Genomic DNA, 19,845 nt, shown 5'->3' on the forward strand with positions numbered 1-19,845 from the left:
TGATTCGGGATGAAAACATAAAGAGATTGAGGTTGGAGATAAAGTATTTCTAAAAGTGTCATCTTGGAAATGAGTCATGAGATTCAGAGAGAAAGGAAAATTAAGACCTAGATATATTGGTCCGTTTGAGATTTTAAAGAAAGTAGGCAATGTACCTTAACAGTTAGCATTACCACCAGATCTTCAGTATATCCACGATGTGTTTCATGTATCTGTTCTAAAGGATTACCATCCAGATAATCGTTATGTACTTTCCTACGAGCCAACAGAAGTTCAATCAGATTTGACATACGAAGGGCAACCAGTTCAAATTGCGGATAGAAAGATCCAGAAGCTAAGAAATAAGGAAATCAAATTGGTTAAGGTAATCTGGAAAAACCATTTAAAAGAAGAAGCTACTTGGGACCTTGGGAAGATATGCAAAATAACTACCCTTCACTATTCTCTAACTGCACTGATTCTGAGGACAGAATCTTTTAAGGGGGGAGACTGTAACACCCGCCAAAATTTTAAGTAAGTAATTATCCTTATCGCGATTAAGAAGTGAGTGCGTGAATTAAATTAATTATCATTAAATTACTCTCATGCAAACTCCAAATGTGCACGTCGATTAGTTAATAACGTCTTTGTATATTAAGTGCCGCAGAAAAATGTATCGCTAAAATAATGATAGATATCTAATATCTTTTAAATATATTTATTTTCAATGTGTATATCTTTGAAAAATTTAAAGGTGAGATTATTATTAATTAGTGCACAATATTCAGTCATTATTTATGTTTTACCCAATTTCACTAATATTTTTTTGAGTCATTAATTATTTTGCGAAAATTTGAATAAATATGGAATTAATAATTATTTGGTAATTTTCTCAAAGAGAGTTTCATTCCAGATTATATTTACAAATCAAGAGATTTATAGATATTCTACACTCGTAATATCCGACTATTTTCTCTTAAGTTAAAATTTGGAGATTTGGTTACATAAGTATTCGATTTAAAAAACTTCATATTTCTGATAGAATATTTTGAGTAAATTCATTTGGAACTCCTAAGACGGGTGCTTTAGATATTATTTAATTATTTGATACTTAATTATTTTGATACTAAAAATTCGAATTCTTTTTATTTATTTTCTTTTTAATTCAAAAATAATTCAATAAAAATAAAAATATTACATAAAATACAAGGTGAATGTTATGAGCTTAACTAACCCCCTTAAAAGAATATTTGAGTAATGTATTTTATTTTATTTTAGCTATATGTTGTCTCTATTTTTATTTATTCCATAAAAAGAGTAATAAGAAAATTTTTATTTAAAGAATTAAATAGGAATAATCTATAAATCTCTAGAGAGTACTATAGTTGGGAGTTTAATTAGGATTAACAAAGGTTAATTGGCTCTATAAATATAACCCTAAGATACCCACTTCTAAGTAAAGCACATTCTAACACTTTCATTTTCATTAGAGAGAAAATATTATAGTCAATAATTAGAGAAGAGGAGATTAGATCAAAGAGATTTGGTGAAGATCAGCACAAGGATCAAGTTGATTTTGGGTGAAAAATCTATAAAGAGATTAAGTGTAATTTTGGGGATTAATTTAGAGAGAGAGTGATCATTCCAATTAAGGTAATGATCCTGATCTTTCTTTTAATTAGAAATATTTAATTCTCTAGATTTTGTGTAAACTGATGATGTTGAATTTGTGTAAATTATTCGCTGTATTATAATTAAATCGTTATGTTTGCGATTCGTTTATTAGATCAAACTGAATAATTATTATGTGAATGATCGTTAAATTAATCAAAATAGTGATAATAAAATTTTGTTGGGCTTTTAATTGGATCATGTGCCTTAAATTTGGGTTGACCCATTACCAAAAAGAAAAATAGGGTTTATACAAAATTTGGGGATTTTTGGTTTTATTATTGAAGATATATAAATGATGGAGGGTTTTTTTATGTAGGCGGTGTAAGGAGTACATTGTGGAGGAGGCATTGTTAATTATGGATCGGAGTAGACAAAACCACCGCAACAGCGGTGGTGGTTCAGGCGGTGGTGGCGGTTTTTGCTGGAAAACCGAGAAGAAATGAGTGTGTGAAGGTGTGTATTGTGTTGGTGTGTGCGTGTGTTCGTGTGTCTTTGTGTGTATGTGTTCGTGTGTGTGTGTGTATTTTTGGTGGCCGGAAACGGCGAAGCCAGCACCGATGGTGGTGGTGGTGTTGAGGTCGAACATGAGAGAGAGAAGAGACGGGAACGAGAGAGAGGGATGGGGGGGGGAGAGAGAGAGATGAGAGTTACTAGATGAAACACTCGATAAATTAGACGTTGAGAGGTTCATTAAATATAAAAGCATTATTTAAGGTTTGTGAGATGATATATTTTTGAAATACTTATACTAAAATATTTTGGTGTAATTTTTTATTTTAGAAAATATCCGAAGTGGGATTATATAACACTGAAAGGTGAGCTTTGCTGCTTGTGCGCTAATTATTGGAGACAAGGTAAGTTTTCTCTTCTTTCTTCCTATTTTTGGCATATAAATGTATTTTGCTTATTGACGGTGAATATTAATTTTTTGGAGACCTTACTGGTGATTACTTTCCTTCGATAAAATTTTCTAATTAAGACCCCTTGCTGAATCCCATAAATAATAACTATTATTTATGTTCATGATTGCTCCTATCAATAAGGACAATTACTTTATTTCCTATCAGGCAATTATAAATTTCTATAATCGTCTAAATTATCCCTAAACTTACATCGATTCATTAATCGGATCGATTACTTAATTCTTATAAGAATTGAGTTTATCTTTTATCAATTCACTGAATCCTTCCAAAATTCATGCTTGATAAATCGAATATTTATTGTTTCTTTCTATTCTTATATAAGTACCTTCGAATCCATTTATATTTCAGAACCATTCGATATTTTCGTTGATATGGTTCTTCTCATTATTCGAGATGATCTCTGTGCTTGGAATTTATTGATATATCATTCATATCGATGTATTAGAAATATATGTACTAAATATGAGACTGGTTTATTATTCGAACTAGAATATTTGATATGATTTTTAAATATTTTGATATGATGTGAAATGAGAATTGAATCGGGATGTGTTCATCTATACTGGTCAACGTGGGATTTAAACCACGATAATTATTGTGATAGTCAAATATGTGGACATGTTATTCGGCTCGAATGTAGCCGAGGGTTAAGTTAACCCAACTTTTATGCTAGCAAGTGTGTGTTAGGTGTTCTTATGATGAGCTGTGATCGGGTAAGCGTAAGATTCGCAGGAGAACAATATACTGTGATAGGTGATTGCATCATTGATGTGCCGGGGATGGAATACGACCAGTTAAATCTTGAATCAAGTGGCATTGTGCCAGATAAAAGCTTATTTCCTACATTTGTGATATGTTGATAATTAATTCTTGTCGCATTTAACTATTTTGTTGCTCTTCACACCTATTGTCATTATTTTACTCTGACAAAAAATCATACTTTTTGAGCACTCGGTTGCTCACTCTTCTTATTCTTGTATTCTCCAAAATAGTGAAGAATGAGGTTGATATTGTTGGGTTTCGAGCACATAAATGCAACGGAAACTGTAATAGTAATATAATGACTTCAGGTCTATGGACCATTACATCATTATCACTGTGAGAATTACTTATAACACAAAAGACATGTAGAATCCCACATCGGGTCTGTCCAGCACCATGTACATGTACATCTGCCTGTGTCTTTGACTTTAATATCACTATACCTATGATCAATGAGATGTGATCATCAGTCAACAAACACACTAGTCTTAATGCATTATTATTGTCCCTTAATAATAATACTCGACTAGGGGCCTTTAGGAATATTGATACTATTCTCATAATCTCATTTCTAAGTCTCTACTTAGAGATATATAATTGCATATCATATTCCAAGGACATTTATTAATCTAACATTTATATCGCAGTAAATTAAGAATTAATAAATTATAAAGGGAATAATTAATAGAACATAAATATTAATAATCCAAATGTCTTTAACTAAAACATCATAGTGTTGTCTCTAGGGCACAAACACTAACAGACATACCATCTGATCAGGCAAGGTAGAGAAAAGGGAAGGAATACGCTCGCGGTGACAACTTCTAGTGAATTGCTATAATCTATAATAAAGTAAAACTATCAATCTGAATATGAAAAAGTTTCTTCTCTCAAGACTGCAAAAGAAATGTGGGATGCTCTTGAAACATATAATGAAGGATCCAAGGCATCGAGAAAGGTGAAACTTAGTGCTCTAATGAATGATTTTGGAAACTTCAAGCTTGAAGATGGTGAAACTATCAAGAAAACTTAAGCAAGGTTCCAGAATACTTTCAATGATCTACAAAGATTGGGAAAGAAGATTCCTCAAGAGGAGATCAACATGAAAGTACTTAGCTTGGTTCCATTTATTTATCAAGCCAAGAATACTGCTTTTGAATTTGTTATAAATGTTGATACAATGGATCATCTTACTATCTTTGCTGAGCTGGAACAATTTAAGATAAGAAATGAAGTTAGCAATTCTGAACGTATCAAGCTACCAACTGAGAAAATGAAGAATCTAGTTTTGCAGTCTTCTATTAGCAAGGTGGAATCAGATTAGGACTTATAATTAGATGAAGAAATGACCCTCATGTTGTGGAAAATCAAGAAGTTGATTGAAAAGAAGAACAGAATGAAGAGTGAAAAAGAAAAAGCTTTTGGTGCAAATAAAGAGTAAAAGATAGACATATGTTATGAATGTGGAAAGAATGAGCACTTTAATAGAGATTGTTACAAGCTGAAAAATAAGTCAAAGGAGCCTAAGGAATAAGCTGATTCAGAGACATGAGGAAAGCTAAGGCACTTCTAACTTGGAGTGAAGATGGAGATTGAGATTCTGATGAGTCAAGTGAAAAGATGGTTATTCTATCTAGTTAGACTTGAAGAATCATGTGAAACTGATTACAGTGGCTCGGACTCAAGTAGTGAGGTAAACTCTTTTAGTTCTTAAGTACATAATGATAATTCTTCTTTAGATGAATTAGCCTTGCAGGATAAAAATAGTCAATCAATGATTGAGCTTATGAATCTAAAGAATGAGAACTATGAGCTAGAACATGAGAATGTTCATCTTCAAAAAGTCATTTCAAATTTAATGGATTCCGAATTAAGTATGAAAATGATAACAAATCTCAAGGAACAGATTGTACAACTTGAAGGAAACAACAAACAAATTCTGAGAAAGAAAGAAACTCTTACAAAAGAACGCAACTCACTGAGAACTGATCTTAAAGCTCGAAATGCCTACTTGGAGGAATTCGAATTAAGCAAATATGAAAGCTTGAGTGAAATATCTGAACAAGTTAAGAAGATCAAGGAACTGGAAGATGAAATCAAGAATCTTCATAAAGGAATGAGAAATTTTGTTCAAGGAGAAGAAGTAATCAAGTCCGTGATGAAACAAACTTAAGTTTCATTCGATAAAGTTGGTCTTGGAATGGTTTCTACATCAAAGGATCAATCTCTAATGTATGAAGGCAAAAATGGTATTTCATATGACTATGCTATGTCCTGGAAAGTTTACAACACATGTGGAAAGAAAGGTCATCTAGCTAAGTAATGCACAGTTAAACGAGTAGTGTCAGCACGTTGGTATAAACATACAGCTCACATGCAACAAGCTGTTAAGACAAGAAATAAAGCTGACAGAATAGTCATAACAAAGAATTCAACTCCTAAAATGGTCCAAATATGGATCAAGAAATCTGATTTGAATGTTTTATATGTTCTATCTACTTACCATGCTGGACCAAAACCAATATGGGTACCAAAATGTTGAGTTATTTTTGTATATTTTGTATGTTTGTCTCATGGCCAAATTAAAGTCAAATCAATGGATTTTGGATATTGGTGCAATAAGGCACATGTGTGTAGACAAATCTCAATTTCTTACTCTAAAGATGAAGAAGGGTGGCAGTATTACAATTACTGATAGAAAGACTCTTCATATTCTTGGAAAAGGAAAGATTGGTAATATTATTGTATCTTTAAATAAAGCTCAATATGTTAAAGATCTTACTTATAATCTGCTTAGTATAAGTCAATTATTTGATGATGGTCATAAATTAGATTTTGGTCAACATTATTATACTATAATTGTTAGTTCTAACAAAATTCCTCTAGTTGCTAAAAGGTAAGGAAATATATATGTATTGGATTTTGAGGAATATGAACAAGCATGTTGTCTAGCAATAATTGATACAAGTCCAGAAATTTGGCATAGAAGGCTTGGACAGGCTCACATGGAATTACTTAGCAAGCTATCAACAAAATAGCTAGTTCGAGGATTGCCAAAGCTGAAGTATGTTAAGATGGAAACCTGTATTGCTTGTCAACTAGGCAAGAAAATCAGAAAATCACGCAAAGTTAAGAAAGTGGTACCAACCTCTAAACCTTTAGAGCCTTTACGCTTGGATCTATTTGGTCCAGAAGCTTATAAGAGTATTGGAGATAAACAATATGCTTTTGTCATTATTAATGATTACTATATATATGGGTATTGTTTTTATCTACTAAAGATTGTGCTTTTAGTGAATTTGAGATGATAATCAAGTTACTTGAGAATAGGCTTGAAACAATACTTATAGGTATAATGTGGCGCCCTCCAAACCCGGGTCAGAAGTTTGGGGTCCACAACACACGCACACCATATATAAACCTGTTTATGAATATAATATATATATACAATGACCCTAATTACCATATTCCACAGATCGAAGAAGTTTAAAGTATGCCCACAAGCCACAACCTTATTTATATTACATACGTACAAAATCCCAGTTTATATATCTTACAACGGAAGTAAACTTTATTACAAACTATCAACATAACTAAGCCAAATATCATCTGCTAGCTTATTCCATTTCAACCTGGATACCTAGCTTGCACGCTTGTCTGGGGATCCTCACTACCATCAGTTTCCATTTTCACTGGAAAGAATTTAAAAAGATTTGCAAGAGTGAGCTAACTAGCTCAGCAAGTCATAATGACAGTCACTGAGATTAACAATGATCGATTGAAATGATATAAGAAATAAAGTTTCCTGATAAGCAGTGATTAAAATTGAATATCCAGTTTCATTTTTAAAAACCAAGATTAGACTGCTAATCAGTCACGCACTAACCCCGAGCAAGGCTCCCATCTTTGCTCTATATATTGGATCCAAGACACACATTGGCCAATTATGACCACGAATCTGGTCCGAGCATGAATCTGACCCATATTTAAAAACAATCCAATTCTAGAGTAACAGTATGATAAGCAATGTAAATCAATAAGCTGAATCATAAACAATATTTATCTCGAAGCATAGGGTGATTCACAATTCTATGAAGGTATAACAATGAAATCATAAAGATTGGTTTTCAATCAAGGAAAGAATCAGAAAGTAGAAGACCAAGGGTTCAAGGGTTACAAGGATTGGTCTTCTGTTGCACAAGGCATAAGGGTTGTATATTAAAAAATTTCATATCAAGAATCAGTATGTGGTAGATATGTATTTGTGGAGTAGTATCGTATAGGAGATGTTCGTATTCAAGAATTCAACAATCAATGGTTTACAAGAAATCAGGCTTGCGGCTCAAGATCAATAAGAATCAGGGTTTAGGGTTAAGTACTTCAAAGTACTTGCAATATAGAACAAGAAGCATTAGGAATACTTGCAATTATATTACAAGGAACAACATAAACACTTGCTTTATCACTTCGCTCTTGTCAATTAGTTCCCACTCACTGACCACTTCCTTTCCATTCCTACGTCTCACTTCCTATGTTAAAAATTGCAGGTATGTATCAACATTAATTCTCATCTCATTCTACACATTACAAGCTTTTATCTACCCTTCGTTTCATACAAATCTGACGTACGAATTAAAAATTACAGCAAAAATAGTCAAACAGTGCACATATATGCATATTATACATCAATCGGTTACATATAGCACATAGCACGTAAGATATTCGATCAAAATAATTTTTCAAAGAAGATTCAGGGTTAAAATGATTTTCCAGGTATTTAATACGAATTTTTGAACATTTTTCAGAATTAAAATGGGACTCAAAATCATTTTATAATTAAATAACAGGGTTTGAACACCCTAATATGACTTTAAAATAATTTTATAATAAATATCGAGCCTTGAAAATAATTTTAAATAATATTTTAAAGCTCGAAACTATTTTTCAGAATTTTTAAATCAAAATAAATAATTAAATCTAATTAAATAATCAATTAAAATTAATTAATAACTAGTTAAATTAATTAATCAATTAATATTTAAATTAATTAACTAATTAAATATTTAATTATTAACTAAAATCAATTAATTAAATAATTTAGATTTAATTTTGAATTAAAATAATTTTTAGAATTAAAAATAACAAATTTTGAAATTTAAAATAATTAAAACCAATTTTATAAAAATAAAATAATAACAGAATATCATTTTTGTAAGTTTTATAAACAGAAATCTAATATTTATAAAGTTTTAAAATAACAGGGACTGAAACGTAAATCTGGCAAAACTACAGGGGCATTTCAGTAACTTCGTCATCATCCCCGTCACCTACGCCGGCGGTCGCCATTAACGCGACCCCGAGCTTGCCGGGAAACTTCGTTTGTGCCCATAATTCAAACAAAACAACAAAAATTCATGCATACACCTCCAGGAACTTAATTATGCAGTGAAATCGTGAAATAAATCAAAAAATTGGCCGGAAAACCCGACGGAAAATTTCCGCCGCCGCTGGGCTTCTTTTTCCGATCAAGGCTCTCCAGGAATCGGTTGTTAATTTCGATTACACCATTCCCTTCGTGGTTAAACAATCTATTTAATCATGCAATCAGTTTCATCTAATAACCCCTCAAGAAACGCCTAAATTTCAATTAAGAACATTCAAAGTTATAAACCCTAATTTTTACAATCCGGGAATCAAACATCAATTTGAACATGTTATTGAACTCCAAATTAGTCATATAATATACCAAAATGACTAGGAAGAAAAGATTTACATGACTCAAGCATCAAATCACACAAACAACATCAAGAACAAAAATTCATATTTTAATTATTAAATAATTCAAATTAAAATAAATAAATAAGAAAATCACCTTAATTTTTGCAGTAAAATGGTTGATTGATTCAGAAAGAACTTTTCGAGAGCTTCTATTTGAAATATGGCACGCTTAAATCGGAGTTCGATAACGCCTTCGTTTGTGTGTTTGAGTTTCAAGAATGCGACGATTAGTTAGGGTTTTCTCTGTAAATTCTATATTTTTACTGATCGATTATGATTGTACGAATAAAATGAAATAAGAAAAGGGCTATATATATTTAAGGAATATTAGTACGTGTTGGATCGTATTAGATCGAAAAATAAGTTGCTTACCGCTAAGTAACTGCAAAAACGATCCGATTTGATACCTGTATTGGATAATTATCCAAACCGGGCTTCTATAGAACACTTTATATGGAAATAATGTAATAATATCCCGTCTCTTGAGAATAAGGGTTTTGTTGATTTATCGAAATGATTATCGTATCAAAAATTCTGCGCCAGGATGCGTACGAGTCAAACTGTTGAAGTCAAAACACGGAAAATGTCCGGAATTATCATATTAGGTTATGAAGGAGTTTTCCGAAGAGTTTCTGGTAGTAAAAATGCAAAAACGGTTGAAGTTGAACGATTCTCGACTTTATAAAATAGTTTTTTAATTATATAGAAAATAATTAATAAATTCATAAATCATTTTAAAATCATATAACGATCCAAAAATTACCAGAAAAATATCACAATTATCTATATTTTATTCTGGACATAGTAAAATTAACATACTCATATCCTATCACATATAAACATCTAAATATTATTATCAATCATCATATAAATCACCAAAATTTACATAATAATCACATAATAATCATTTATTGATAACAATAATTACACGCGATATCCCGGATATTACATATACGAAGTGATCATGGTGGTGAATTTAAAAAAGACTTTATTTCTTATTCATCAATTTTCTGCACCTCGTACACCACAGCAAAACGGAGTTGTAAAGCATAAGAACGGGTCTTTGCAAGAAACACAAGGGTATTGATTTAGGAAAGCAAGCTTCCAAGGAGCTTTTGGGTAGAAGCTGTCAACACATGTTAGATGAAATTTGATGATATCATAAAATCAATCATCAGAGTTTGTCACAAAAGTTATCAGAATCATATCAGCGACAGATGATGACATCATTGGTATTTTTCATCACAGGTTATATTAATATATATTACAAGCAGTGTTAGGTCTTAAAATAACTATAGAGGGGGTGAATAAAAAACTCAACGGAATGAACAATTTTTATATTAATAAATAAAAACTGATCACAATACTCTCTCAAAGGATGAATAAATATCCTTGAGAGTTGTTAGGTTATGTGTATCATATATCAATGCTCGAAGACACATATAGTGTTAACGTAATTTATGCTTATATATTACATAGTTACACAATCAATCTAGAAGATATGTTATAAGTGAATAAGGAATCATAATACATATCCAACTATTGATTGCTATAATAAGAAAAGTCCTATACCAACAGATCTCTGCAAATATATCCTCCTATGATATCTCCTGATTTCCAGCTTGACAAATACTGATGACAAGTACTGATAAGCAAATACTGACGACAAATGTTGATGACGTCATACTTGTCAAACTCTGATATCAAGTGCCATTGAAAAACTTTGATAGTTAAATACTGATATCATCAATTTCTTCTAGCAAGCAATATCTTGGGAAGTGATTGATTCTGTGATAACTACTATGATTTGCAGAGATATTTTCATTTAGGACTTTACTTAATTGTAACAATCAATAGTTGGATATTTATTAGGATTCCTTATTCATATATATCATATCAACTAGATTGATTGTATAATTATGCAGTATATAAGCATAAATTAGGATAACACTTGAAGTGTGGATTATTGTTTTATCTTTCTGTGTAACCTAGAAGCTCTCAAGAATAACTGTTCATTCTTTGAAAGAGTTTTGTAAATAGTTTTCATTCATTAATAAAGACTTTTCTTCATATCTGAGTTCTTATTTTTGATTTTTTTATTGATACTGTATTTAACCCACTCTAAAATACACTTAAAGGCCTAACAACTTAGCAAGCTATGTTCTTAACAAAGTACTGATTAGGCCATTACTCAACAAAAATCCATATGCATTGCTGAGGAAGAAGAAGCCTAATATTGGTTACTTTTAAGTCTTTAGTTCAAAGTGCTTTGTACTCAAAAATTTTGAAATGGATGGTAAATTCGATTCTAAATCTTACGAAGCTATATTTTGGGGTATTATTTACCAAGTCGTACTTATAGAGTTTATAATTTATTTAAAAATTTTGTTCAAGAATCTAATGATGTTTCATTTCAAGAGTTATGATGATCTGTCAAGAGAAGAGAAAGATGTTATAGGTACAGGTACTGGCAACGAGCTCGCTGCATCATAGAATGGTTATGGCAACCATAAAAATTTATTGCCTTACGGCTTTTTGTGTTGTAGTAGAACTTATGGGAACAAATATGTAAATTTTTGGCGTTGCATCCGGTGGTGATGCAATAGAGGTCCTATAGAAACATTTTAAGCCATGTATTGCAACAACAAATTATTATTGCAATAAATCATATTTAGTAACAAAATATATTTTACAGCAACGCAGTTAAATCTTTACAATAGTTGTTTTTGTCAGCTAAATAACCACCTTAAGACAACATTAGTGGGTCCAATTACAATAATGTTTAAGATAAAATTTGACAAATATTACAACAATTTTGAACAAATTACAATTTTATAGCCGATGTAATTGTTAATGGCAATATATTTGAGTACAATGACAACAGTATTTTTAAAAAAATAGTAGGATCTTATTGAAAATAGAGCAAGCCATACATTTTTATACCACAAAACCAAGCAATATCATGCAAAGGTACCATGACCAATTCAAAATTAGCTCTCAGGCTGTCCCAACATCATCATACAATATTATAATTTAATTTTAATAGAAAATGACAAATGCTATCTAAACCAAATTTGGAGTGAATTTAGTCGCATACATAAAGAACTAAAGCAAATTTGTGTTCGAATTTAAACAAAAGTAATCTAGTTAACTAGCGAACTGCGGATAACTAAAACATAAAACATCAGTTGGCCCATGCGACTTCATCTCCATCTGCATCACTTGCATCTCCGTTCACTTCTTCTTTATCCTCCGAATCATCTTCATTTGCATCAACTTTAGCAGGAATTTGAGCACATAGTTCCTCAACATTGATATTCAGACCAGGATTCAGTTCACCAAGTTATTCAACAATCTTCCTCAGCTTCTTCTGCATTTTTTCATCCATTAGAGCAACTAACTTTTTAGTTGCTTTTTCCACTGCTTTTTCTAGTTCTGTAGAATCTGTATTGGCCTCTTTTGTCATTTTTTTAATTTTCCTTGTTATTCCACTCCTTCCAACAAGCCGGTAAGGTCCATGAGCTGCAAGATCAAGGTCTGCCATCTCCTTATCCTCGTCAATTTCTTCTTGAGGATTTTTACCAATTTTCTTTGTCTACATACAAAATTGATCACATTAGTTTTAATTAAATATAATTACTTTGTAAAATTTATAAAGTAACATAAAAGTGCTAATTATGAACAAAAATTAGTCAGAAATATAAAAGTGCTGTTTTTACCCTCATTTTATGGCCTTTGTGGGTTTTTGGATAAATTGCATTTTTGTTTCTTGTGCACAGGCGCCTTTACCAATTTTATAGAACAAATGAAAATGGTATCAGTTTTCTTACAAGAAATAAATAAAGGGAACACTAAACAACACATATGGGTATAACATACCATTTCATCATGAATCTGAGCAAAACTAGTATGCCCAACAATATGAGTATCAATCACGTTCTTTCTATTTTTTGATTTGTTTCAGCATTTTTCTTGACTGATTCATCACTCTAGTACTTGAGAAGCACCCTAAACTGTTCCACTGAAATATTTTCAGGCATGTTTCTCATCCTTTCAGCGTCATTGCCGTATTTGGTACAGCATGCGCTCTTAACAAGAGTTTTGTATACCCTCCAATCATCATCAAGGCTCCTAATTACCCAATCCTTGCTTCCTTAGAAATTATATACTTGGTATAACAAGGTAAATAAAAATATTAATACTTCTAAACAAATTATAAAATAACTAGTGTACATGTTTTCCTAAAATACTCTACAAGTTAGTGAAAAACAATTAAAGTGCTTTTTACCTTTATAGATTCCCACCAGCCTTCTTTTATTGCTTCAGGAATTACTGAACAATTAATATAATCAAATGGGATGTACAACTTTTATATCTTCCCGATGAAACTACTTAATTCAGTAATGACATCCTTTTCTTTGACACGGGATGAAGGTCACCATTTAAATGAATAACTGTCCTTTCATCGAGCCTCCTTGTGAACACATGATTCATCTTTGTAGGTCATCGCCGCCTTGTACTTTTGGCAATTGATTCACCTACAAAAGTAGTCATAAATAATTACGTGTATTCCTCGTGTAAAAAAGAAGACCACTACCTACTATTTGAAATAACCTTATTTCAAAGACACTATCCACAAAAGTTTGGATGTTATTCCCTTCAAAATTATCATCAACATCGACATGCCTTTATTGTTCTGCATCCTTTTTGCATTTCTTCATTTCAACAAATACCTCCATTGTACCTGTAACGCCCCCAAATCCGGGGTCAGAGGATTTGGTCGTCACTATAAAACCTCAATCCAAATTAACCTGTTAAATTAAAATGCAAATGCCAGCGGAAGATATTTAGCATCTATGACCCCAACTAATCCAAGATCTTTTAAGGTTACAGTTCTAGAAACAAGATATCCAAATTCCATAAATAATTTTCACTTTCTTTTAAAACTCTTTTCAATAAATTCCCAATTTAATACTAACCCGCTAGTATAACTTCGAAAAGAAGTATACTAGGCCCACCTATAAAATAACACAACTATAATATAATATAAACAACATCCCATACTGAAGTCAACATCAATCATCTATACTAATACCACCTTTGATATTTAACAACAACGTAAGTATCAACATAAATCAGAATCTGAATCAAAACTGCATTTTACCATTATTCCAAAATAGAAACAGTTGATAAATAATTTATTCTATGAATATCATAAATGATATGATAATTTAGATTGGGATCATTCTCCGACGGACGTACTATCAGATACTGATCATCCCGTGTGATAGCACTGAGTCATGATTCATAGAAACATGACCTCAAAAACACGAGTACTCAAACATAAGTCAATATACCTGCCTGTGGCAAAAATTGTGTCATAATATTCCATATGATACTTAGAAATAGCCCTCCGCTGGACCGTCCGTCCCGGTCACTTACGCAATTATGATCCAATCTTAAAACCTTTTATTGAAAAGGGATCTTAATAATCGACACCCAAAATAATTTTTATTTCCCCCATTTACTTGGGCAGGAATATCCGCAACCAAATCACTTTTCTCAAAATCCAAAACATTTATAAATCCAGTAATTTGATAATTAAAATCACTTAGCTATTCTGAATATAGAATAGCAGAAGAGTGCTTGCATAAACAGAATCATTTAATTCAGCGATATGTAAAATATTTATCTATTCTGAACTGAGAATAAGAAAAGCAAAACTTGCATAAGAAGATTTAAAATAAATATCACTTGAACAATAAGTGATGATAAAGATACTTGCCATTGGGTTTTTAGCCGTTAGTCATACTCACAAAGACGCATCTATTCTGACATTCGGTCTCAAAACATCACCGCCTTTATTTTACTAATCATTTGGTCTCCTACTCATGTAGTGCTGCAACCCAATATTCCCTTATATTCCACTCTAGACTTCATCCATAGCATCTGGTCCTGATCGTCTTAAAAGACTCGCATCTATAATTAAAAGATACACTTTAATCGTCTAAATGATAATTACTCAACGAACTGCGCGTCAACACCCTATCGTCTACCCATACGATAGCCCACACATAACTATAACAGTCAAACACAAGACGCTTGACCCACGTACGCATGTAATTCATATAGAACATAAGCACATAATTCACGCATCACATAATTCATATCACATACGCCTCGGTTCGTCAAAAGGTTCGACTCGGTATGTTTAAAACTGAAATCGGGCCAAAAATATGATTTATCGATCAATAATTGACTCAGAATGACTTGTAAAATAAGAGACCTTTTGAAAAAAAAGGATTTGGGTCTCGAAAGTATTTTTATTGAAAGCGGAATATTTTTCTGAGTCTAGAGGCGTTCGTTTCGTATTAAACGGACGAACGGTTGATTTATTATGAATTTTTGAATATTTTCCGGAATTAAAACGGGTCTCTGAATCGTTTTATAAATAAATAATAGGGCTCGAATAGCCGAATTTGACTTTAAAATAATTTAATAATAATTATAGAGCTTTGAACATAATTTAAAATAATATTTTAAAGTTCGAACTATTTTTTGGAATTAATTAAATCTAATTAGATAATCAATTAAAATTAATTAATAATTAATCAAATTAATTAATCAATTAACATTTAAATTAATTTGACTAATTAAATAATTAATTATCAACTAAAATTAATTAACTATTAATTAAGATTTATTTTAAAATTAAAAAAAATTCGGAATTAAAAATAATAAATTTGGGATTTTAAATAATTAAAAATCCATTTTCTGTAATTAAAATAAAAGAAATATAGTTTTTTGAAAATATTAAAAACAGGAAACCTGTTTTTGCAAACTTTTGAAATAGAAGTATAGAATATGCAATTAAAAGAAACTATCAGGGGCTAATCTAAAGTTTGTCTCTCCGGTCACCTTCTCCGGTGAAACGCCGCCGATCGGTCGCCATTAACGGTGACCAACGAGCTTTCCGGCGACTCCAATTAGTCCAGAATTAAACCAAATACACAGGGGATGATCTACAGACCTCTAGAAACACGATTATGCTTTGAAAACTCTCAAATAATTCGTTGTTTGATCGGAAAAACGGTTCAAAGTTTTACGCCATCGTTCGATCAACTTTTCCGACGAGCCCCTACAGTTATCCTCCGTTCACCGTATATATATCAATCGATTCAATTTTCAACGATCTATTCTCTGGTGTAATCAATTTAAGCTAATAACCCTTGAATCAAAAACGCCTAAATTTTAATTAAGAACATTCAAAGCTATAAACCCTAATTTTAAAATCCGAGAATCAAACTCAATTTTCTATATGTTATTGAACTCCAAATTCATCATATAATATACCAAAATGACCAGGAAGAAATTATCTACAAGATTCTTACATCAAATCACATCAACAACATCAAGAATAAAAATTCATATTTTAATTACCAAATAATTCGAATTAAAATAAATAAATAACAAAATCACCTTGATTTCTGCACTGAAATGGTTAATTGAATCAAAAAGTACTTTTCGAGAGCTTCGATTTGATATATTGTACGCTCGAATCGGAGTTCGATAACGCCTTCGTTTGTAAGTTTGATTTTCACGAAAGTAAGGAAAAAAATATGATTCTCTCTGTAAATTCTATATTGTTACTGACTGCTTATGATTTAACGAATAAAATGAAATAAGAAAAAGGCTATATATATTTATGGAATATTGGATCGTGTTGGATCATTTTGGATCGATAAATTAGTTGCTTAGTCGCTAAGTAACCACAAAAACGATCTGATTTGATACCCGTATTGGATAATTATCCAAACCGGGTTTTTTTATAAAACACTATATACGAAAATAATGTAAAAATATCCCGTCTCTCGAGAATACGGGTTTTATTGATTTATCGAAATGGTTATCGTATCGAAAATTTTGCGCCGGGACGCGCACGGGTCAAACCGTAATCCGGATTGAAAAAGTTAAAACACGGAAAATGTCCGGAATTACTAGATTAGGTTAGGAAAGAATTTTCGGAAGAGGTTCGGGTTGTAAAAACCCAAAAACGTTTGAGGTTGGACGATTCCCAGCTTTATAAAATAGTTTTGTAATTACCTAGAAAATAATTATTAAATCTATAAATCCTTATAAAATCATATAACAATCCAAAAATTACCAGAAAAATACCATAATTATCTATACTTTATTCTGAACATATTAAAAATCAAAATACTCAAAGAATATCACATATAAACATCTCAACATCAATTCAAATTATCATATAATTCACTAAAATTCACTTAAAATCACATAAATAATTCCAAATAATTATAAAAAAATAATAATATTTGAAAATATGGGATATTACAATCTACCCCCTTATAAGGATTCCTTCCTCGGAATCAGCAGAAGAGAGCACTAAGGGTCTTCTAACCAACTTCTCAAACTTGCACATGCATTTTTCTTCTCAAAATTTTCAAATAACTTGGATTCCTTGTATAACATATTGATCACAGGAGCTTCCCTCCTTACCATTGTTCCTTCCATATATCATTTGACCAATTCGCCAATAGAATCGCTTTTACTGATTGAGAGAAAGAAGACTAGAGAGAAAGATAGAGAGAAAGAAAAAGAAAGAGAGATAGAGAGAGAAATAAAGAAACAGATTGACTTCATTATACACCACTGATATTCTAATCGCATTACAATCCACTTTTGCTATTGGTAAATCCACCACATAACCCTGATTTGACTTAACCAGGATAACTCAGCTTAACTTGATTGGCATACCTTTGAATGTTTGGGATGATAAAATCATGGAATTTCAAAGAGAAAAGAATTTCATGTCATAACAGGACAAAATCTGAATTTGTGAAAAAGTATTGTTGAAATAAAAGAATAACTGAGAGATCAAAATGATCAAACGAACTTACTGTTGCGTGCCCAAATTAAGAAACTACTAAAGGTTGTTAACCTTCTTGTAGTCACAACACACACAAGTGATGACGTCCCATCCAACCCCTATCACACAGATAGGTATACCTTGTGTCCCCTATAGTTAGGGTTGTTCATCTCAGTCAGAATAAAAGAATATCAAAGGAATTCAAAATCAAATGAATAAAACTGAAAAGATTTCAAAGCTGATATTTCTGAAGGAAATGAAATCCAGAGAACAAAATTATGGAACGAAATGAGCAAGTGGTGTCACATCACCAAGAAATTATCCACCAAATAAGAAAAATGGAATTAAATTATCATAACTTGGCAGAGCTATCAAAACCTAAAAAATAGACTTCATGACAGCCTCTGGCACATTTAAAACACAGGTATGATTGAAAATGAGTGTTAGGGAATATATCCTCTAACAATTACTTCTTTTTTTAAGAAATGTCAAAAGGGAGTTATAGAAAGAGAAGGTATGGCCAAAGTCTTAATACTTATCTTCTTTTTGAATTCTTCTGTTGAGTCGTCATCCAATTCTAGACACTTCTTCACGTTCCAAGGATATCGATAATCTTCATCGTCGTCGAATCGTAGTCTTGGAAGATTTTACAATAGAAGTTTGCAGCTTACCGAAGTTCCATCTAGCTGAACACAACCATCTCGAACGAATGCGCCTATCTTAACTTACTCGTTGGTACTATATCGAATAGTCCAACAGCAACTCGATATGAGCTCAAACGTCCTCACATAGCTATACACACTCCTACACACTCTCGTTTCTAGTTTACTATAACCTCAACTCTGATACCAACCTGTAACACCCCCAAATCCGGGGTTAGAGGATTTGGTCGTCACTATAAAACCTCAATCCAAATTAACCTGTTAAATCAAAATGCAAATGCCAGCGGAAGATATTTAGCATCTATGACCCCAACTAATCCAAGATCTTTTAAGGTTACAGTTATAGAAACAAGATATCCAAATTCCATAAATAATTTTTTACTTTCTTTTAAAACTCTTTTCAATAAATTCCCAATTCAATACTAACTCGCTAGTATAACTTCGAAAAGAAGTATATTAGGCCCACCTATAAAATAACACAACTATAATATAATATAATATAAACAACTTTACATAACAGAACTTACACTAGCCCGCAAAGCTTGGACCAACCACCTTCCAAGAGCTTCTTCTTTGCTTCCTCGAATTACACGGCTAAACAACGCAAGCTAATCCTCACTCGAGGTTAAATTTTAAAAAAACAGGCAAGTATGAGCGAAAGAAATGCTCAGGAAGTTCATTGTAATATATATATGGTCTTTTGATATAAAATCGACATCTGCATTAAAGTAGAACATTTAAAATCATAATTGCCGAATCATAAAATTTTAGTTGCGGAACCCCAGAATTGGTTCCTTAATTATATTCAAAACTATTTTGATATTTTTGAGCGAAATGCTTCAGCAATACTTTGAATCTTGATAAGAATAAAACTCATAAAACAGTGTTTACGGAAATATCGTAAACCACAATAACATGAAACAATGGTTATGGATTGAATCATAAACTTTACTCAAAACCGAACTCTTGAATTTAATACTTATTTTGCTGTCATATTAAATTAGATATCAATACGAATTTTGATGCTCACAACATCCCATACTGAAGTCAACATCAATCATCTATACTAATACCACCATTGATATTTAATAATAACGTAAGTAACAGCGTAAATCAGAATCTGAATCAAAACTGCATTTTATCATTATTCCAAAATAGAAATAGTTGATAAATCATT

This window comes from Apium graveolens, chromosome 11 (assembly GCF_009905375.1).
Source record: "Apium graveolens cultivar Ventura chromosome 11, ASM990537v1, whole genome shotgun sequence".
In the NCBI taxonomy this organism is placed as follows: Eukaryota; Viridiplantae; Streptophyta; class Magnoliopsida; order Apiales; family Apiaceae; genus Apium; species Apium graveolens.